General features: G+C 43.9%; 1 protein-coding gene and 1 long non-coding RNA gene across 5 annotated transcripts in view; one reads left to right on the forward strand and one right to left on the reverse strand.

Annotated features, from left to right (window-relative positions):
* Positions 1-23,246, forward strand: part of SHISA9 (shisa family member 9) — a 189,143-nt gene that overhangs the window by 135,646 nt on the left and 30,251 nt on the right. The window lies entirely within an intron of this gene.
* LOC110362165 (uncharacterized) overlaps positions 1-23,246 on the reverse strand; it is a 130,448-nt gene that overhangs the window by 17,035 nt on the left and 90,167 nt on the right. The gene's annotated exons all lie outside the window — the stretch shown is intronic.

Raw genomic sequence — 23,246 nt, forward strand, 5'->3', positions numbered from 1 at the left:
GTGAAGGGACACAGTGCTAGAACACTCCCATGGAATTCCAGAGGATGGATCTGTTCCTTTGGGTAGGACTGAGTGATGTTTACAAGCGGGTACACGAGCCTAAGAGCTTTTCCCAATGGAGAGACTCATAGAACACCTCCCCTGTCTAGTCACCCGGCCCACCAAGAGAAATGAGAAAATCATGCTTAGCATACCTTTTTCATCATTCTGTAATGTTTCTGTATGTAGAATCAAGAACCGAGGCTGCTGCCTTTTCCTTTACAACCACACCAGCTTAGAAACTCATCTCTGTTTGAGATAACGCAGTAAAGCAATAGGCATAGGTTATATCTCTTGGGTGATACACCAGATAAACGAACTGACAAAGAACCAGTTCAAGCTGCTACACGGGAATTGATACCTGGCGAAGCCGAAATGAGAGAAGCATGGTCCGGAATGAATGTCAGAGCAGAATTTAAACTTCCCTGGGCTGCTGCCAGTGAGGTGAGGCCACTCGGTGTGAGCAGTGAGCGGGTGATGCCCAGAGAGTCGTCAGTGTTAGCAGCATCAGGTGGAAAATGGAAATTTCCCACCATTTCCTTTGTTCCGAGTGCAGCAAACCCAACCTTGGCCTCCGGCACCCTGTTCATGTGAAGGACCTGTGGAGTCAGCAGAGCTGTACCTGGTACTGGCGATGGGACTCCTTGGCCCTGGTATCTTTACAAGAACCTCAATGACAGCGACAGGAAACCTCTGTCTTGTGGGGAAGCACCAATCAATAAGTCTTTCTAATATTTAAGAGTATTTATTTCCTGTTATAATTTCTCAGGGTTTTTGTTTGTTTTTCAGTTTATCCAGTGGAAAGCTCCCTATCTCCTCCAAGCGCCAACCTCTCCTTAATGTTCTGTGGTGGGCCAGGCAGTGCAATACAAATGGACGAAGTCTTTTTGCATTATTTTAAGAACAGTATAGAGCAAGAAGAGCTACACCTTTTCCTCAATATGCCCTCTTGCTGTAAGAGAAGGAATCCAGGCCATTCCATGTCCCACACGCCAGGGTAAGCAGCAGTGATGCGGGAGCCAGAGCATTTACCCCGGATTAAAGCCGAGTCAGGACCCCCAGGCACATGCATTTGCTTTCCCTGAAAATTAACATGCACTCTATGATACTTTACCCTCTTTTAACTTCAGCAAATTATAGGCTTTATGGGGGAACATTTTCCAAGGAGCAAGTGAGTTGAGGTGATGAATCTCAATTATTTGCTAATGAGATGTGTAATTCCTAAGTACCACTTGGAAAATGTACCTCATACTGTTTGAATGTATCCTGTGTTCTCTAAGGGTGAGGCAATTTCCCTGAACCTTGAAATGAGCTGGTAGAAGGAATCAGTGCTTCATGCTTTCTGGGAAAAATCTAAATCACAGGGAGCTATATCGAAGTAGCAACTGGTGTGGGCAGGGAATGATAATGGTGTGAGGCTGGAAACTTTATTTTAGACTCCTGCGTAATTGCACCAAGAAGAGAATCTCACCGATACGAGGCTGAGAAGAGGCAAAAGTGAATGTGCTACCATTTATTTACTTATAAATGGAACAGACAGTTCAGAAATTGAATGGTTGTGCACAGCTGGTCAAGTATGGCCAGAAAAATAAGCAAAGAAAGAAAGGGAGTGGGAGAGCAAGAGGCAGAGAGAGGGAAAGAAAGGAAGATTACAAGTAGAACCACCACAATGGAAATGTGCCCATAAAATACGGGAGTACTAATGTGGAAGATGCACAACTTCATGGAAGATAACTAAAGGAACTAGAAATAGAATCAAACAAAAATAAAGTCATATTATTAAGCAATCTGACAGTAATTATTACTTTGCTTATTGGTTAAGTGTGTTTGCATAGTAAATATAGTTTTATACATAAAATAAATTGAAACATTTTGGCTTCGTAATATTAGAAAAAGACAGTAACATCTGAAAGCTCAGTTTGGCTGCTCTACACTTCATTCAAAGTGTCTTCTCCTCCGATGTGTCACTGTTGTTAAAACAGCATGCCCAAAAAAGGCAGCAATCACAGCACAAGTGAGAGCTCTAATAATTAATAGCAGTGATGTAATTACATGATAAGTCTGTTTCTTTACTAAGAACCAAAATGTCACTAGGAACAAAGGCTTTGCAACAGACTGTTTAAACAAGTTAAATAAGCTGAAATAAAAGTGCTTAGAATGAAACTTGTGGAGATAAGCATCAGTGGGCAGAGCCGTTTCTTCAGTATGCGCATTACCCAAGCGATTCATACTCCTGCACGCAGCTGCTCCGGGACAGCTCCCGTTGCTTTGCAGGTTACCCTGATTTGCTTTTGCAGAACCATCAAGAGAGATTTTTGGAAGATCCAGTATCAGCAGATTGGAAAGTATTTGGGGGATGAGGCCAAGATAGCCAAATCACAGAATCACAGAATCGACTGCCCTTCAGGTAGTTCTAGAGAGTGCTGAGCTCACCTCTAAGCCTGCTCTTCTCCAGACTAAACAAGCCCAGCTCCCTCAGCCTCTCCCCATAGGGCTTGTGTTCCAGTCCCTTCCCCAGTCTTGTTGCTCTTCTCGGGACCCGCTCCAGCACTTCAATCTCTTTCCTGAGCTGAGGGGCCCAGAACTGAACACAATACTCCAGGTGTGGCCTCCCCAATGCAGAGCACAGGGGAAGGGTCACTGCCCTTGGCCTGCTGGCCACGCTAGTTTTGAAGGCACCTCTCTGAAACCACGGCTTCCTCTCTGGTACCACCACCATCACATGTCTGCCTCATGCTGAGTGAGTCCCCACTGAAAACTGGTCCAGAGCACTGTAACTCCCTTAGAGAAACAGAACTGCTGGGAATCTTGTGTCCTCTAATTCACATTAGTCCCAGTCTGCCCACACAGTAAAATTGAGTAATGATATGTTTTTAAAATGCATGAAAGGAAAAAAATATTAAAGTTGCACTTGTTGTGAATTTTGAGGTGATAAATGCAGTAGATTAAAGTGAAAATATGTTTATCCTCTTCTGTTTTCCATTTGCTGGCTGTTCTCATACACGTCACTTGCCCTGCAGAAATCTGCGATAATGAATTCATGCATGTTTTCTCACATTACACTTTTTAAAAACAAATAGCTGTCTGTAGGGTTAGCTCTTTCCCTAAGGCTAATTAAGAGTTAAACTAGTCTGAGAACTTATCTTTGTAAATTATAGCTATTGTATGCTATTAAATGTCAATTACTGGGGTAAGCTGATTCCTACCACATATTTATTAAGATTAATTTACAAGGTGTATTGAAGGAATTATTGAACATTTAAAAAATGTTAATAGATACAATTACTAATAAATCATCCTGACAACAAAAAAAACCCCTCCTGTTCTTCAGTAAGACCACGAAGCTCATTAATTCTCTCAGATGAATCTCTGACTGCTCTGTCAGACACAGAACTAGTGGTTTTAGCTGTTGCGCTGCAGCAGAAGGGTCAGGACTGCACAGGGCTGCAGTGTCCGTGGGGTGATGTTCAGTGTCTCTAAGGTGTTCAGACACCCTTCCCGGGGGTGAGCAGCCCAGCCGGGGGCACACGGGAGGACGTGCCTCTGGAAGCTGAGTGACAGGAGTGGCTGCGGAAATTCCGGTGGCAAAGAGGAAACATTATTTCCCAAGTCTGTTGTCAGAGTAGATTTTGAGTATTTATTCCATCTACACATGGAGACTTGAGGGCATGGGTGACTCTGCCATTTTGTCATTTACAAGCAATCCCCCAACACCTACAAGAAAACACCATGTCAGGGAACCGGCTTTTTCATTTGTTTGTTCATTTTATTCTTCTTTTATTGCTGTGACCTTTAAAAGTAATTATTTCTGTGGTTTTCATTTGATCCTTTACGAGTTGCCCTCTCATCTGCCCTTCCCTTCCCTCCTTCTTCCTTCCCTCCCTCCCTCCTTCCTTCCTTCCTCCCTTCCTTCCTTCCTTCCTTCCCTCCCTCCCTCCCTCCCTCCCTTCCTTCCTTAGTCTCCACACAACATTGTCAGCGGGTTCATTCCTCTGATTTTTCTGTTGGCCTTCCCTTGAAACATATTTTCCTAACATTTGGTTCTCTATTAGCCTACGTCCCTGAAAACACCAGCACATGATTAATCAGGCACTGATCTTTTTCTCTTGCTCCCTTTATTAAACCATTTGGAAGGCTCTTCCCTGCTGCCCCGGCGACTCCTCTGCAGCTCGGAGCTGGCAGCTCTGCTTGTTTTTCCTCGGGTAATTCATCTTCTTGCTTTCTACGCACAGTTACTAACAAATCAATCAAACTCCTACATTTGAATTTAGTAGGAGCCTCGGACGGCAGGCTACGCTATTCCAGCTTGTATGGAAAAGGGACATGTGAAAAAGAGACAGAACTGTTCCCTCATTTTGTTTGAATGGCAACGGCGATTTATTTAAGTCTAAAACTGCCTGGAAATCAGAGGCACAATCTCTTTGGTGTAGAAATACTTAAATTTACTATTAAAATTTTTGGAGGCTCTTCATATAAAGATGAATCCCTGGGATGAAAGCACAATGATGATAAACTTGTTCAAGATTAATTGGTTATAAACATCAGTACAATTAAGGAGCATGCAGACTACCAGCACATTACGTAAATATGGAAAACAATTCCATTTTAGGTGGGATGATTACTGTAGGTGGCAGAATATGTTTCCTTTCTTTTTATCAGCCAAGCCAAAGTAGCAGGGAATTTAACATATTTCACCATAATATTGGGACACTAGTGTTAAGAAACCATTAAATAAAAATATTTCTCTGAGGTATTAATTAGAGAGGCTTTGGTTTACCCTCATAAACCTTTTCACATGCTTTTTCTTAGAAAGGTCATTTCATAAAGAGCTGAATGTTTGCAGTTCTGGGTGTAGAAACCAGCAGCTAACGGGAGAAAAATACCAAATGAAAACATGGAAATAAAATGGTGTTTTTCAGCTGCTCTTACACAACACTTCTTTAAACACGCAGCCGCAGCGTGTGCCTCACGGCCCCGGGCGGCCCGTCCTGGGGACTCACGGAGACCCGGGGTTCCTCTGCACCAAGGGCTGGTCCCCGGGCTGTGCCGCACGGCTTCGCTGCTCTTCTCTCCCTATTCCTTTTAAAAACAAGTGGGGGAAGGAAATTGGGCCCAGTGTAGATTCACACCACTTGCAACAGGCGTAATGCTTGTGATTGTGGCTCTGACCCCATCAAAATAACTCTCACACTCCCGTTCTTGTGCACGCTGAAGAGAAAGCCCAGCTGGCTGCCTTCCCACTCAGCCTCTGCAGCATTGACGCCGCTTGCTCCGGCAGACTGAGTCACCGGACACGTCCTCGTGTCCCCAGCCCCCAGCAGGCCCTCCTGCCGCCGTGAGGGGACACGAGCAGCCCCGGGCTGGGAGGAACCGGCGCTGCCCTGCGTTCCTCTGGCCCTGGGGAGCAGCGTCCTGCCAAAATGCAACACATCGTCTGCTGGTCCCAGCCCTCCTGGCTTCGGCCCGAGGACAGAGCTCGTCCCCAGCCCCCATGTGAACATGGCCATGCTGCCAACCCCTGGGAGCCCACGGGTGACTGAAAATCACTCCTGCAGCCTGCACGAGAAAAGCCACTCTGGTTTAGGGGACGGCAGAGAATGTGTACCGAGCATATCATGCACAAATAAAACCCACTTGCCATACGGGCTGTGTTTGCTCCATTTGCAAGAGAGAATCGCACCCTAGCACATAATTTCAGGTGCATTTTTATACTAAGTCCCAGGAGAACAGGGATGACCTTTGACTGAGCTACCTACGAAGTGCCGCATTTGGCAATTCAGTGGAACTCCTCTCTTACAGTAACGAATTTACAAGCACAATAGCACATGTCAGAACAACGACCTGCAGGACCTGTAAGTCCGGCTGTAAGCACCCTCTGCTGCCCCCGCAGTGCGTCCGCAGCAAAAGGAGACACATTAGCTGCAGCAAAGTAATGAAGTTTAATGATACAATTGTGCATTTGCCTTTAATGAAATATAGAAACATTTTTTTTATATGGGCAGAGTGCTTTCTCACCTATAACACATAAGCATCATTTGGAAAAGAACTGATAATAATGAAAACTAGAAAACCAGATTCAGGAAGTCAGTATCTAGTTTAGAATATTCTCCATGACTTTTTTTCTTTCTGATTATTGTCATTATTTGTTTCTAATAACAACGGGGTCCTGACATTCCCTTTCACGTCTTTGAGTAGTAAAATCTGATTTGAAATATTCCGTTTCTTTCACGTTTGTCCTGCTTGCTCTGTGCCTGGAGGAGGCTGCTCTGAGGGCTTACGGGACAGACACTGTCTGTCGCTCCTTCCTTCCCAGTCCCGACAGAATACATTCCGTCCCATAGCTGCTGTGAATCAGCAGCTTAGGCTGATTGGAAAGGAGTCCAAATCGGTGAGCAAGTGACATTACACAACCAGCTACAGCTGGAGTCTGCCCTGCTCTTCTTATTGAGCCCTATAGGTCATCAGTGTCTCCTTATTACGTCTCATACTCTTGTCTGTATAGCAAGCAACAGACCGTTGCTGTTCACAGGCATACATATCAAAGCCGTTCTTCTCCCTCGTGTGTATATGTATGCATGTGTGCATATAAGCAGTGAGTCTGCATCCGTCTTCACCAACCAGCTTTGCACAGTGGGGTTCCTGGAACGGAGTCAGGGTCTGGTTTGGAATGTGTAAGCAACAACAATTGCCAAGATTATCTTTTTATTATCCTCATTATCTTAGTCACATGCATGGCTTTTTTCCACGTGGGCTTTTGTCTGGGAGGAACTAGAAGCGATCAGGCAGCCGAGAGCTACGGGAGACAGTATGAGATCAAGCTTTGCGCTTGTAAAAAATCAAAACGAAGCCTCTGCTCATGAAACATCAGCCACAAATTTGGTGTCTGTTTGTGACAACTGAATTAGAAACATTTTTCAAACAGTTCATTTCTACATGAAGGCTAAACTTGTAAAGGTCAGCAGAATGCTGAATTATTTCCTATTAAAACTTCAGTTGTTGAAGGATTCTTTTCCAGTGTAACTCGATTTTCAAAAGATTATGCAGCTTTTCTTATATTAATTTTTTTCTGCTCATGCATTTGCCAGGAGAGTATGTTCTGCACTTTGGGGTTGTTTTGGAGGTAGTAGCTGCAAGACAGAGAAATTCTGGATACACATTATTGCTCAGTAGTGGCGGAATGTGCATCCTTTTGTTGTTGTTTACTACCAGAAAAAAACCCAAACAAGTCAAAACCAAACACCTAACAGAACGGTTACAACTACGAGTAACAAAGCAATGGAAGCAGATTATGCTTTGTGCTTGTAAGGATTTCGACATTTCAGGGTTTGGTTTCCTCCTGGCTCGCTGAAAGCGCAGGATGTGAGGGAGCTGCTGGGGAGCCGGGCTGGACGTCTCCTGGGTCTCCGCGGATGGGCCCGGGGAGCAGCTCGAGCTGTTTCTCCCCCACCAGTGCTGGGCCGAGGTGCTCGGCAGAGACGCTGACAGAGACTGATAGAACTTTCAAAACCTGCCCATTTTCCATCAGCCTTTAGTTAAACCCAAATTTCCCCTGGGTGATGCTTTGATCTGCACAAATCAGCACTCTCCACTCAAAGCATTTCTGTCCAGCTTTAGCGGAGGCTCCAGATGACAAATTCCATGAGAGCTGGATGCCCGTCTGCATCAGGCTCTGCAAATCCAGCCTCCCCAGAGCATCCCCATCCTGTTCTGGGGACGCCGGCCCCATGCCACGGGCGTTAATGTGCTCGGGATCAGCGCACAATGGATTTCACACTGGGAGCAACCAAGAGATAAACAAAGGCATGCTTTGAGACCTTTGTAAATAGTCTGTTTCTAAAGGCTTGGGACAAGAGGAAAACATTATATTTACATGAATATACAATATTTATATTTTTAGTCCTCATTTTATCCTTGAAGAATAAAAAATTTACTAATGATTTATGCTATTTAGGAGTGGGGAAAAACATGAATAATAAATGTCATCAATGCTAGCAGCAATTATAACCGAATTACCCACAGACATTTATTTCTGGTTATTTTTCCCCTCACTGATACTACTACAGGAAAACATGAATTCACAACTGAATTTAACATAATTTTACGTAGCTAGAATTAAGACAAAATATTTTACTTACACAAGGGTCATGATACTTGTATTAAGTTGACATTCAATAGGTTGTTGTAGTTGCACTTTGGTTTGAAATCAGAACAATTCATTTGAGACTCATCAGCATCGAGCCATGAGCCTCAAGTTTTACTACAGGGCTTCGGGCGTTTGCACAGACTCCTTTAGCTTCAGATGTTTTGGAAAATAGAAGTGAATTCAGAATTTAACATACCCTGAATCCAGGATTCAAATGGCTTGTTCTGCACAGGGTGGCCGACCTTCCCAAGCAACCACTTATTTTACCTTCATCCTTCCAGGCTCTGTGTGTTTAATTCTTTCAATGCCTATAACATTCATGCGGCATTTCCAGCTGTATTCCCCCAGAACTCACACTGCAGGTTTCTGCTGCCAGCACTGAGTTCCAGTACGACGGGAGCCCCGGGGACACCCCGGTGCCAACACCCGCGCCGCCGCTGAGCCCGGGCACAGCCTGGCTTATGTGCCCAAAACTCCTCTCAGTTTTACTTAGAAAAGTTTCCTTTTTACAGTAAATATATCAGGCTTTCTTCTTAAAACTGAAGTGGCCATAGTTGATTTCAAATCACTTTTCTAAAGCGCGGTTCTCATGTTGTAGCTGTGGATCAGACACGCGGGGTGTTGACGCTGTCGGTGCAGTAAGCACAGCGGCAAAGTCGGAGCGGCGCCCTGAGCCTCATCCCTTCCCTTCAGCTGAGAGCATTGCTCTCATGTGAAACGCGTTACACCGCCAAAATAGAGATTTTCTGTGAACCACGCACGTATACAATCCCCGGCTACAATATATCAACACATTTAAACAGGTTTAGTATTATGCAGCTGCAAATGTAGGAGTGGGTGGTTGTCTGGTTCACCTCTAACTGCTGCTAATGTACAATTGTTGCCGAAACTCTTCTGTTTTCAGAAACAATCACAACAATAACATACAAGAGCAATATAATGATTTAGGTTATTAACAGGCACTGTTACTTAAGGCTATGTACAGCCATATCATTTTGTGCTGTTGATATTAGCTCTGATATTGCTTAATTGAATTCTGCTTAAAAATAGGTATGAACTAAAGCTGTTCGGAGGAGGATATACGAAGATTTTATAACATGTTTTCCAGTGCCTCATGCAAATCTTGGCTATTTCCCTGCATAATCAGTTTGTGTGGTTGAAGGTTGAACTGCGAAGGGCTGAATCCTGAAAACAGCAATTCCTGTAAGTGCTGAAACCCGGGGTTTTCTCCAACCCCCATGCAAACAGTGACATAATCCACCATAAGGACTAGACTGAGGATATGTGGTCTTCACGCAGAAGAAGACCCGGGTGCCCGCGCAGTGCCATTGTGTGGGATGGATGGAGGTGTTTAATGTGTTGTGCTCAAGCGCTTTTTATCGAATGGGTTCCATATGGAAAATACAGTATTAGGGGTCTGCTCTTGTCCCTTCCTGCCCTCAGCGCCACTGCACGTGAATCGTGTACCGGCACACACGACGCGGTTACGGGGGGTTCCCAACCTAGCTGCGACCAGGCAGGCTTGGCTTCAGAGGGCCCGGTGCTGGGCTCTGCCAGACCCAGCTGTGCCCGCTGATATCTGCACCCAGAGAGACTGCACTAAGCTCGGGTTTTACACGTTCAGGTTTAAAATACAAAAATACCCATCCTTTACAGTGTTTGTGTTATCTTGTTGTTCACTAGCTGACGTCAGTGGCTGAGCGACGGATCCCTGAGCAGACAGGTATAAAATGAACAAAAAGTCAGCAAACTTACTGCCAGCAGAATAACTCACTCGTTACAAACCACAGCACCTGTTTTCACCTTTGCTCCATAGAAAAGCCTCGTATTTTAATATCCTGAAGCACAGATGCAGAGATCACTTGCAAAAAAAAAAACAAAACAAAAAACTTCTGGAAAATAGGTGTTGATTTCACTGCCTCTTTCTCAGCTTCGGGCTTAAGTGGTGCTGTCTTAGCTGAGCAAATCTCACAAGCCTTTGTTCTAAATGCACAGTAGGAAGCCCAGGTATCAACATGAGCAAGGACTGACCTGGCTGGGAAGCGACAACAGGTAACATTCCAAAACAAAGAGATACTCATACACATCTACAAGACAGAGCGCCTACAACATCCAAATTGTCCCCCACTTACATTCTCTTTATCATAAATAAAGGTTAAGCTCTTTCACCAATCTCTAGTCAAGTGGACTGATGCATGTATAATGAATTACAGAAATGCCCTTTGTGCCTCTACTATTTTGCAAAAAAGAATAGCTAAGCAAAGGGTGCTCATCCACCCATGAGGAAAAACAAAAATAAAGCATAGCAAGACAATCTTTATTCTCTTCTAACTGAATTTCAAAGAGAAGAGACAGAAAAGTCCTATTACATTTTTTAGTCCTGCCAAGGCCAAATAGATTCATAATCGACGGTTAAGCACATTTATCTGCATTCTGGGTCTGTCTGAAGAGTGACAGACCTTGCAATTTGTTTCAATAAAGGGGGCAGCAGTTGACACACACAGAGGCAGTGCTGTGGTTTTATCCATGGGACAGTTGTACAGATTTCTCCACTTTACCCTCATTGCAGCAATCCACAGAATTTTTCTTTGAAGTCTTTTCTAAGTTTCCCCCATTGCAAACATTTTTTAAAAACCCCAATAAAAATATGGAGAGAAGCTGGACACATTTCTATTTTCCAGGCTCTTCATGGCTATTGTAACTTTAACATCCATAACATTCAATGAAATATGGCCAGTGTATAAGTACATAATATTTTTTTCCTACAATCTTCTGCAAGATTTAGGATTAAACAGCATTTAGTAATCGCAGTGTAAATCAGATGGAGTATTCAGAACAAAAGCTGTTCTGATGCCCTATCCTTTTGTGTGTATATAACGTTCTCTGCTTTTGATATTCAGTTGCTCACTCCAAATTGCAAGGACAACCTGTATTTAACGAAAAGCAAACTCTGTTTCAAAGGTATTTTTCATTTATTGGGGATTGTTGACATGAATTCACCCAGCACTAGAGGAGATAACAAACCACCAGCGGTTCTCTGTAGGTATGTGTGATTCTCCCAGATATGGAATTTAACAAAACAGATCTTGCTGCTAAAATCAAATGGGGGGGTTACTTGTCCACGTACTTTCTGTGCGGTAAGAACAACGTTCTAACTATTTGACAAAACGAGGCTGTAGGATACCATCATACATTTCAAACTCTTCTTCCCATTTAAAGTGGAAGCAGTCCTACTAAGCTGCCTCAGCACCTCGTTTTCTAACCATACGTGAGTCCATTCCGGCGCATCGAGCAGCGCTAGCTGCCCTAAACTCTGTATAGGCCAGTTAATCAAAATGAAAAAATGTTGTATTATAATAATTCTCCATCTGCAAATGCAAAAAGCACTGGCAGGAGTATATGAAGTGTTTCCAAACAATATACTAGATACGCTGTTCACACTGCCGGTCTTGGTGTGCCTTCCCCATGAGTTCCCAAGGCCGTTGTGGTGTGGGCAGGAGCCAAGGCACTGCACTCCGAGCCCACCGCTACCGCTTAACTACAGGTTACCTGTTTTCTCCTTGGAAAGAGAGAGAAAGAGGAAAGTTACTCTGCCAGTCCAGCAAAGGGATCACCGCAACCATCAGCAAGAATCACCCTTGGGTGAAACATGACAGGTGTTTAATAGGTCATAGAAATGTTACATGAAAGATTGGAACATAGTGCAAAAATCCATAATTAAAATACAGAAGGGAAGATTAAATGATTGCTAGGTGATTTATCTTTAATTATGCTGGAAAGGAACAATTAACCACAGTATTTATGGCTGCAAATACATAATCGAGAGAGAATTTTCCTGAAGTAGCGTTGATTAAAGTTGGAGGTAAAACATAATAAAGACAAAGGGAAACACATTTACAGCATATTGAGTTTCTGTGGGAAGTTTGAGTAATGATCCATTATTGTACACAGAGATTATTTACAGTAACACGCTGCGAGAAGCAATGGTTCTGACAGAATTAATGCAAGGACAGAGCCCTCGGTCACAGAGGAGGTTCAGAGCGTCCCGCAGGCTCCCTGCGGGCAGGGACTGTGCCTTTTGCTGCCCGGCAAATCCTTAACACATCAGGAATAAATGAATAACAAGAAGATCGCATGGGAAAGTTTTCATAAGAATCTATGTAGCACTGAAAGAGTTCATTGCTTCAGACAGGAAGCCTGTCGCTTCGGAGCAGAGCCTTGCGGGCAGGTGACAGTCCTGGGGACGGCGCCCTGCCCCACGCCTGGCTCCCGGGGGCACCACTGTGCCCAGGGCCCACCGGGGACTCTCATCTCAGCCGTCATAAATGAAAACCCACAGCAAACCGGGGGCCTCGGCGCCTGGCTGGATGTGACACTGAAGGCAGAGAAGGTTGAAGCTTTGGCTTCCACAAGATTCAGAGCATGATGCGACTGGAGGAAGTATAGGAAGGCTGTTGCCAAAACAGTTTTTCTACCGACAGGAAAAGAGAAGGACAGCACAGAAATTCGACGTGTGTGTGCCTGGCAGGAGTCCACACAGCCTTGTTCTTGGGAGACATTCTGAGAAAGCTAAAGAGGCATTCTGCAATTCATTTAAAATAGTGTATGCAGAGTAATAGGTTGTAACTAGACATGTCTGAGAATAGAAGAATCAGTTTTCCTTTTGGGTCTGTACTTTATTTTTGAGAGGAAGAGCTGCACTGTGAAAGACCAGTGGATGACAACAGTCCAGCTAACAGGGAGAGAGAAATGACAGAAAAGGTGATATTCTAAAGGGACATCAATTATCTCCCCTATTCAGCCTACCTTCTGACATATTTCACTTTGGGCAGGTAGCACTGGGCAGGCACTCAAAATCTGTCCTGGGCTTGTTCCCTTGCCAAGAGACACTTGAGTTCAACAGCACTGTTAATTAGCATCACTGCTAAATAAACTGTCCCAGTCCCCAGTCATCGTTTTGTATCAGCTAATCATGGTTTTTAAAGGAATTTACATTTGAGTAGTGGCACTGTAACAAATTATTGAAACCCAACACCCTGTATTTCTGTTCGAGTATCAATTTATCAAGAGGGAAAAGGTCCAGTTTTGAAAAGTCTCTCGCATTCAGTAAACCTGTCCAACTTACCCCACTGAAAGGTAAAGGACTATGAGACAACAGCTTTTTATTTGCATTGTAACTAAACAAACAAAGTAAAATCCTTCAGTCAGAAATGTCAGTCATCAGTCCATTGCCTCATTTAGGAAAGGTAATACTGCATGAACACAGATCCCAGTGAGAGTGGTTATATACCAGACTCAAAATAATGTTGCTATGGTTTAACGAAAGACAGGACCAGAGCTCGGGTAACTATCATCAGGTAACAACCACTGCATCTCTGAGGCGTCTGTGCAAACATAACCCACGCTCATTTGTATGGGACTGAGAATTAATTTAACAACTCATTTTTTATTGAGTGGCTTTTGTGAAAAGGGTTGTCGATGTCAGCTGCTGTTCAGTGACCACATTACAAAACACAGCTCTGAAAGAGAAACTAAAAAGCAGTTGGTATCATCAGGAAGGTCAAAAGCGATGAATCTGGTGAGAGGTTCTCAGAGGGGCACACGGCTCCCACGCAAGGCTGGGGCCCACGGGCTGTGCCGAGGGCAAGTAAATGCACCGACATGTGCACTGTGTTCAGGTTATGAAAGGTTCTGTGAATCTAATTCATCAGCACCGTGGTTGTAAATTAAACAGCGATGAGGTATCACTATAGAAGACATGCTGAATTACTGCAATCCAGTTTCTAAATATTGGCCTAACTCCATTAAAGTAGGTGTTCATATAATATGTGCAGACAGAGCTTCGGAAATGTTCTAAATTTGCCTGAGTCTGCTATTCTTGAAAAGTCTGGGTTTCACTGGGAGCAAAGTGAAGGCTAGCCTGAGCACTGATCAAAACTTCGCCCAAATTAAGATAGCTTTCAACGTACCAGGTCTAAATTTGTATACTTTTGCCTCCACTTACAAATTATACAATGCACCCATTTGTAGTAAGTAAGACAGAAGAATAAATAGTAAGCAAACAGAGTCCATAAAAGGAATAACCTAGGAGCTGAGAGACTTCATAAATTAATCACATTTTTTTCTAAATTCCAAAGAAAAGAAAAGAAACTGTCCAACAAGTAGTTTATGGAGGCCAGTTTCTTTGCTGGAGACTCACACTGCGGGAATTTATGTTATAATCATATGAGCTGGATACCTTTTATTTTAAATCGACTTAGCAGCAATTAGAAGGGAACCATCGTCTTCCTCTGTTTTTCTTGCCGTTATGCCACAGAAGGGTGGCAGGTCCCTGTAACTTTGTCTTCTCAAACCAGAAATGTGAAAGTGGGAAGAGAGAAGAGCAAGTGGCTGGGGAATGTGTCTGGTGGACCATGTGGACACAGCTGCACCGGGGAAGCACTCCCGTTCTGCAGCTTCAGGTTGGCTTGGCATTGTCGTTCTTCTACACAACCAAAAAGCACTGGTACAGATATTTTTTACCTTCCAAGAGGAGGAGGAGTAACCTGTGCAATATGTAGAGACAACCATATATCTTCCTCCTGCTGTAGCAGTCTCCTTAAACACAGCCATGAAAAGGAACAAGATAAACCATTTGGGATAGAATGAGGGACCCAGAAGGCCTCCCCCCACACCTTCGCAGCATGGCGGTATAGGCAGCCAGGATGTGCAGGCTCCATACACCTTCAGGGATGGAGAGAGCTGGAGTGAATGGTGAGGTGAATGGTGCGTGTAACCTGTGCTGAGGCGCGGGGAGCAGCAGCCCCCGGACCAGCCAGCAGGACCAGGACAGGACTGCGGACACTGTTCTCTCTGTCTTGCCTTTTTAGCTACAGCTACGTGTCCAAAGGAACTGCAGAGGTTCCTCCAGCTGTGCTGCCCCTCGCAAGCCCAGGACTGTGCTGGCGGTGGCGCCAGCGGCTGCTCTGGAGCCAGCATCCCCCTGCCTGGGCCAGAGACCTCACCCAGCACCACGATGGTCTGGGCGCCGGCACAGAGACAGGATGAGGATGGCTCAAAAGCCAGTATCTTGGCTCTCCAGACGCAAGGTAGAGACCGAAGAGTCAGGCTGGAGATGGATCCATACCCTAATCCTGGCTCTCTGGCACAGTGCAGATGTTTTTCAGGGCAATGTGGCCCAGACTGCTCTAAACTCAAAGAGAAGACATGGCTGAGGATGCCACACAGCCAAGCGGTCATTCCCCGGACAGATTACAGGGAGGAGGAAGACACAGAAAAAGGTCTAACATAGGATAATGTAGAACAGAAATAAGCGGTAAAACCAGAAAAGGCTCTAAGAGAAACCTGGCCAGACAGTATGACTCTCTCACAGGAGGAACTGAAGGGCTCAGGTTTACCTCTGGCACGGCAGATCCATCCTGATTCCCACCACTGCACAGCTGGAGGATTTTTCCAGCTGTCCCTTCACATCAGCTGCGTATCTTGAGGAGCATTCTTGACTAAGCAGCTTGCCTGTGATAATGTAGCCCATTATGCCTTATTCTCAGAGGAAGAGAGCAACCGATGCCTGGCCTACTGCAGTTATTTTGGTAACTGCTTCCAGTGAAGACTATTTAGAAGAAAATATTTGCATTTTGGCAAAGAGGTTGTAATAGGATGAATAATCTCAACCTCTGCTCAGGTGGCTGAGGTCTTTTAAAAGCTATTGAAATTTCCTTCTTCAAAGCAATAGGATTTTCTCATTTATTGAAAGATACGTTCATCATTGTCCCTTTAACAGCAGAGTTACCACCCTACAAAAGGCCGTTAAAATGCAAAAATAGAACTAGGTCATCTTTATTCTGCACGTCAGTGTATGTGCATGGACGTTATTGATCACAGAAATTACACAGAAGAGGTTCTTAAAATAACACGGGGTTGAGACAGCAGCTATCAGAGTTGCCTTTTAAGTCTAAAGGTTCAAAATGAAATGGGAACATTACTGAAATGGTAAAAAGGGAAATAACATTCCTGTTGATACAGGATTGCCTGTGGCCTAATTATGGAGAGATTTTCTTGCCTACCTTTCCTCCACTCTCAAATCTACTTGGCACTTCCTTCAATAGGTCAGTATGTGCTTCATCAGTAGAGAGGATCAAACAATGAGAGGATGGAGGAAGTACCTTAGTAGACCTTTGAATGATCCTTAAGTTAATTTAGAATACTAAAATTAAATGGCATCAGGTGATATGATGTTCATTTCCTCATCAAGCTGCAATTTAAAATCAAATAAAGAACCTAGGAGTAAGTCCCTTCCCCTAGTAAACACCTGGGGAAAAACTGCAGGAAAAAAATGGACAGATATTCTTCCCTGTTTCTCAGGATAGGTTCGGAAATTCACAACTTCGAGTGCAAAAAGGAAAGTATTTTTTAAGATCTATTTTTCCATTTTCTCTTTCTTCTTGTCTCCAGTGCCTGAGCATGAAACAAACAGTTATTTTGCCTCTTGCTGCTGTGCCATCGGTAGCTGTGCTAGGAAATATTTGTGAGTAATGAGAAAGTTACAACCAACTAAGCAGTTTGTGGCCACTGCCAAGGATGTAGCACGAGCTACAACCCCGAATTCTGCCACACGCTGGTCCCAAAAAGAGCAGTGAACCGTGTAAGCAGCCAACTCGTGCCCCTTCTCAAACCAGAGCAGGTTCAAGCACGTTTTCTTTCTGGGGAGAATGTCAAGCTCTGTAAACAGGATATAAAGCTCCCAGTCAGATCTGCAAGGTACCGCGATAACCTCTTTTCTCGGCTGCAAGGTTAGAAGTAATTTACTTTAAAGAAAATCAGTTGGACACTTATCAGCTTTATATTTACTCTTATAAGATATCCTTAATCTACTTTGCTTGCATTATTATATTTCAAGTTTCACTTCAGAGGCCTAAATCAAATGAGATGGGCTAAAAATAAGAGCAAAGTTAAGAACATGCCATTTCCCCCCCAAAGATAGCACTTTCTTTTCAAAAGAAGCTATTTGTCTGATCTTCTGTCTCACCTGATTTCTTCCCCTGAAACTCTTGTGCATATATTTGAATAAAACAGCATTATCTAAACAGAAAATAATGTGAATCCAGCAATTATTGAAATAACAATGTGGAACACATCATAACTAAGCAGCTAAAGGTTAAACTACGTAAAGGGCCAATCCAAATTACCGTGGCTCTTATAAATGCTCATTTATGTAAGGCTTAGTGTTGATTAAAAGAGAACCATATATAGGGCTCAAAAATACGTCATTTTTGTTTAATTTTTAGTTATTAAATGCTCACATCTAAAGATTCAAAGAACCCAATTGTCCCTTTTAGAAGACAGTGTTTCAGTATTCACTAGAAAAGGCAATAGTTTCAAGACACAAACCCAAATTAGCATCAGAAAAGGGAAGGTCACACCTGAGGACAGGAAGGGCAGGTTTCAAGAGTACTCGGAGAAATTATACCATGTTTCTTCTTGATGGCCCTGAAGGATTCATCCTGCGTGCTTGGAGAAAGGACTCGAGTCCTCTAAGTGCCATTATCATTAAGCGCTCACCCAATAGATGAAGTTCTGTAAAACTATTAAAGAAAAGGCTGCTCTCAAGCCTTAGAAGAGGAGAAAGAACACAAAATAATTTAGTTCATGAATGAAGGGACAGGGAAGGGAATGAAGGAAGGAATAAAAATCAGCAATTCTTGGAGCACCTAGTCAAAACGTGATCATGAATAACAACTAATACAATTTTGTCAAGATCAAATGGAGCTAAACCTAATGTTAGGAAACAGACTGCCTTAGCTTATTGAATTATTTGGTATACAGCTTCTTATAGAACTTGTTTAGAAACTGCTTATACAGAATTCCCTCAGCCTAAGCATGTTTGCTTAGCGTAACTTCTGCAAGCTGAGAACTTCTGAACTTTCTGCTTCCTTAAGAAAAAAAGGCCTCAGAGTGGCTTCTGCTGCTAAAGAAGGGGAGCTGCATCCCTGGAGATAAGCAAACGAGCAGAACAGCATCTCAGAGAAGATGAAACAGAAGAATGTTTTGGTTTGCCATGAACTATTTTTCTCCAGCTGCAGGTACAAAACAGCAACTGAAGGTCAGGACTTTGATTGATGGCCAGCCTGGTGAAAATCATAGAATCACAGATGGTTTGTGTTGAACGGCCCTCCCCAGCTCCCAGTGCCCCCCCTGCCATGACAGGGACATCTTCACCAGCTCAGGTTGCTCAGAGCCCCGTCCAGCCTGGCCTGGGATGTCTCCAGGGATGGTTCATCCACCACCTCTCTGGCCAACCTGGGCCAGGCTCTCACCACCCTCAGGGCCAACAATTCCTTCCTCATGTCCGGCCTGAATCTCCCTCCTTTAGTTTAAACCATCACCCCTTGTCCTGTCACAACAGGTCAATGAAGAACCGGGACACTGCAGACCCTAATTTTGCAGTTGGCCTGGAGTGACATGGGGCAGGGGTGGATTGTGGGGGTACAACTGTCCAAGTTTCTGTTTTGCTGAGGGTCCCTCTTCAGGATGCACCCACTTTGAGCCATGCTACACCGTATCTCACAATATTTATTTAAGAAGAATATCTGGAATCAATGCCTGAGTCACTAAGCAATTTCTTTGCATGACACCCCTTTGGATGAGGGAAAGCTATAGATATAATCAATCTTTATTTTTAATAGGCTTTCAGAAGGTGTTTCTAGAAGATAGGAGCAAAGTGGTCTAAAAACTGCATTCCAAGAATAGTCCCCAGTGATTCTTATTTTTTTGAAACGGAAGGATACATCGAAGAGAGTTCTGCAGGGATTTATTCTGTCTCCAATACTGTGCAATACTTTCATTAAAAAAGAGAATGATGGGACAGAGCATACAGGCACTTATTAAATTTGTGGACAACACCAAGCTGGAAGGGATTTCAAAGGCCTTGAAGGACAGAATTAGAATTCAAAAGATCCTAAGAAGCTGGGAAAATGGTGTGAAAAAACAAGGTGCATCCCTACTAAATGAGATGCACGTTTCTATGTATAAGAATAATCACGTAAACAAACCCAGGATAGGAATGAGATGGTAAAGAGCAGTCTGACATAAAAGGATTTCTGGGCTTTAGGGGATTGAAGGCAGGAATGGATCAGTGCCACCATGCTGATGCCAGAGAAGAAATGGTATGCTAGGGTGCATAAATAAGTAGAGATCCCACAAGATGTGAGAAATATGAGAAGGTCTGAAGTGCCAGACCTCAAGAAAGATGTGTTCAGAAAGGCCAGATTTCTGAGACCTCTAATCATTCTGTATGAGAAGCCTGAAAGCATTCTTATTCTGCAGCACAGAGACTTCAAAACACGGGAAGTGCTGCAGCCCAAGGGACAGTAATCATCTGTTCCTCCTGTCCCTGGAGAATAAAACAACTAGGGCACTTCACCTGCTTTAAAGGAGATGTAAAACAGGTAATAGGGCAAGTTCTCCAATGGTGAGGACACCACTGGAAGGGCGTTAGGACTGGAGCAGACTGTGCAGGTCGGCCCTCACCGGAGGCTTTTTAAACACGTGATTAATATCTGCCAAGAGTAGAGGTAATGAGAGGGGTACAGGATAAATGAGGTGATCTTTTGAAAAGCCAATCATTTGTATTTTCTGTGATTCTGTGCAACAAGATAACATGCATCCTACTCTGTAATCCATGAATTCTGTTCTCCACTGTTCTAAAAGATAATGAATTATGGCTGTTTCTCCAAGAACGTAACTCTAATTCTTCACCAACCTTCTGAGTTCTTTCTCTGAGTGTTTGTTTGCTTAACACAAACTAACAAACCAAAAATGGCACTGACATTAATAAGACTTGCACATGTGGATCAGGAAAGAAGAGATCCAATACTGGATATTGCAGCTTCACTGTAGCACACTGATATATTTTTATCTCTAGAGAGACTCTGAAGGAATAAACTAAATTATGCCAGAAAGTAAAAAGCACACTGGTTCTCCATTGCTGGGCCAGGTATATCAGGAAAGAATATGCTCAGGCGAGATACATATTTAAGGAAAATATTTCTCCAAGCCCACATTAGCTGGATGATTAGCTAGTGAAATTGTCCTTTGCCTTTGCTGACTGAAGGGGAACAACTTCCTTCCAATTTTACCTCTCCCTCGGCCTGAAATGTTAACTCTTCAGTTGCCTTTGCCTGTGAACAATGTGAGGATCCTCCAGGCAGGTGTTACCCACAGCCGTAGGCAAGACCACCAAGTCACGGTTTAGACTTAACGGTAAATAACAAAGACACAAAGCTGGTAACATTTTGCTTTTATAATGTTTATACTATCTAGTCTTTTCCTTCTAAACAGTTGGTATATTGGGACAGCTAATACGCAAACTAGTGGAATGCTTGAAGGAAGGGAATTTTTAATACATTCAAGCTGTATAAAATATTATACTTATTGGTCACCAATAACCACTATGGTAAGAGAAAACAATAAACAAGTAAGGCATACAAACACTTAGAATAAATATTACAATGACAGGCACATTCCCATTAGGTAAAAATGTTGGAATACAAGTAATTTAATAGAAAGACAAAACAGGTAAAACAAATAATCTGAGCTGGCTAGTACAGCTTAGCAGACTCTGTTCATCTCTGTGAAAACGCACAGAGGTATTTGATTTGTAAAACAATACCTTATGGGAAAGTGTAAATTACAATCTTCCAGGCAAAAAAACTTCTGTTGTGTAAGGCAAATTTGCTGGATGCATCTTTTCCTAATTTGCATAGCTAAGGATATTTGCAGTGCTCAAAGTGTGTATAACTGGTGGGTTTAATTAAATTCTCAACTCTGCTACTTGAGGCAAAAGAAGATGAAGAAAACCAGAACCGTGGGAGGCAGCGAGAATGCAGCACCGCTCTGCCCTCCCACTACTGGCGCGGGAAGCTGATAGGGAAGCAAGGTCTTCATATCTCAAGAGTTCATCTGCTTATTGCCTTCTTAAAGGTTATAATCCTCCGTTTGTGAAGCCACAATGGGTTGCTCTCGAGAAGATTACAATGTCACAAATCCTATCAGAGGATTATAAATCTGTCAGGTTGTGAGTAATTATGAAGGAAAAGCAAACCTTCAGAAGACACAAAAATAACCTTCATAAAAGGAGATATGGTGTCACGTAATAAAAGTCTACATGGAAAACCAACCTCAGACTGTAAAACTTCTGCAAACCAAAAGCCCAGAAAATGTTAGAAGCGTGTGAGCGCGACGATACAGCGCTGGGCCCCAGGGAAATGAGAAGCAGAAGCCAGAGGCTCGCGGGCAGCTCAGCCCCATGGCTGGCGTTGTCCCCCTGCCACCCCCGATGGCAGGGGAATGGTGATGGCAGAGTTCTGCTCCTACACACCTGGATTCCAACCGGCAACACGGAGGCCAAACCTGAAACACGATCTAAGGCCCTATCTCCGAACCCATGGCAACCACGGAGAACTGGGCCCCTCACAGCACCAGAGAACGGAAACTTCAGTCACCCACTCTTGATTTAACTGATACACAAACATGCAGTTGTTCCCTTCCCCATTTGTAACCTGTCCACACAGAGTTCGGAAGAGCTCACAGGCATGAGATTCTTATCTATATAAATAATGCCCAGAGATTTAAACATGAGGTGGCGGCAGCACATTCAGTAAGGAAAAGGCCCTTTTACAGGAGCAGTGCGTGCACTACCTGCCGGGATTAGACGGCAGCGGAGCTCCACCCCTCTTTGGTCATACCGATACTAATTTCCCTTCTTTTGTGTTTCACACCTCCCCCCCTAAATCATTATTCAAAGAAATATAATCTCTGACTTTCACATAGGTAAGCACCTGAAGGATGTAGACAGAAAATTAAAGGGGTAGAAGGGGATTATTTTGATTGTAAAATTAGTGCTGTCCTCATCTGCACTTCAGACAGAATACTGAGAATGAAGAGTCCATCTGCTTGCAAGTGTGTGTAGATAGCATTGCCTTCCTCAGACAGCAGCACAGAATCCCACTGCACTGGAAGGAAACCTGGGAATTCCACCATTCAGAAGGAGGCCGGGGCATGTTTGAACAGCACCAGCACTGAGCACCCAGCTCTGGGGTCTCTGCCGTTCTCCTCTCCTGCCAGGAGAGCCCGCTCCTCCCATGCCATGCACCACGGGCACTGTGCATTCCGTGACCTTCTTTCCCGTGTCCAGACGAGTGACGCTGTCTCTCAACGTCAGCTCCTGAATCTCCCTACCATAATGCCTTCCCATAAAGACCGCATCCACAGTATGAACACAATAACCTTGTTCACCAGTTCTCAAATTAGATCAACAAGGTGCTAAGAGCTGTTATGCCATTCTCTCTCTCGCCAGTTTTCAACTTGCACCAGCAGGAATGTCGATGGTCCGTCAGCGCTGCAGCCAGGATGGCGTGCTGACCCTGCTCCCCGCTGCCAGCACCGCCCACAGCACCGCTCCAGAGCTCAATACCTTCATCAGTCTGGCAGTGGAACTGGGGATGATCCTGTGTCCAGCAGTTTTCTATTCGGGGGAAAAAAGCTTCCCCTCAGAAAACCACTGAGGGTATCCGTATGTGAAAGGCCATGCAACCTCTACCATGGAAGACAGCACCAGACCAAGGGGTTAATCACGTTGGCAGTGAACAGAAAACACACAGAGGCCCTCACGTTCAGCGGCAGCACAGAGAATCAAGAGTAGAGCACGTAGCACGGGACTAACTCCTACAAGTGCTTGGTAGGACAGAGGAAGGCGCAAGACAGTGTGTTTGATGACAGGCATTTACACTGTAGACTGTCACTTCCATTAAACAGAAACATTTTTTTGCTGGTTGCAATGCCATCCCACTCATCTCAGATCCTTTTTGTGACGGTGATTAGATGGGTAGGTTGTCTCTGTTACAAGAACGTTTCTGTGATACGGCGCAGAGACGGAACAGATGACTGGCTAGTGTAAATTGCCATGAAAAGACACATATTGTCTCAGAGCTATCATATTTAGGGAAAATACGACTACTCACATGACTCGTGCATCACTGATGAAAAATCAAGAAGTCTGCATATCATA

This window comes from Columba livia, chromosome 15 (genome assembly GCF_036013475.1).
Source record: "Columba livia isolate bColLiv1 breed racing homer chromosome 15, bColLiv1.pat.W.v2, whole genome shotgun sequence".
Classification (NCBI taxonomy): Eukaryota; Metazoa; Chordata; class Aves; order Columbiformes; family Columbidae; genus Columba; species Columba livia.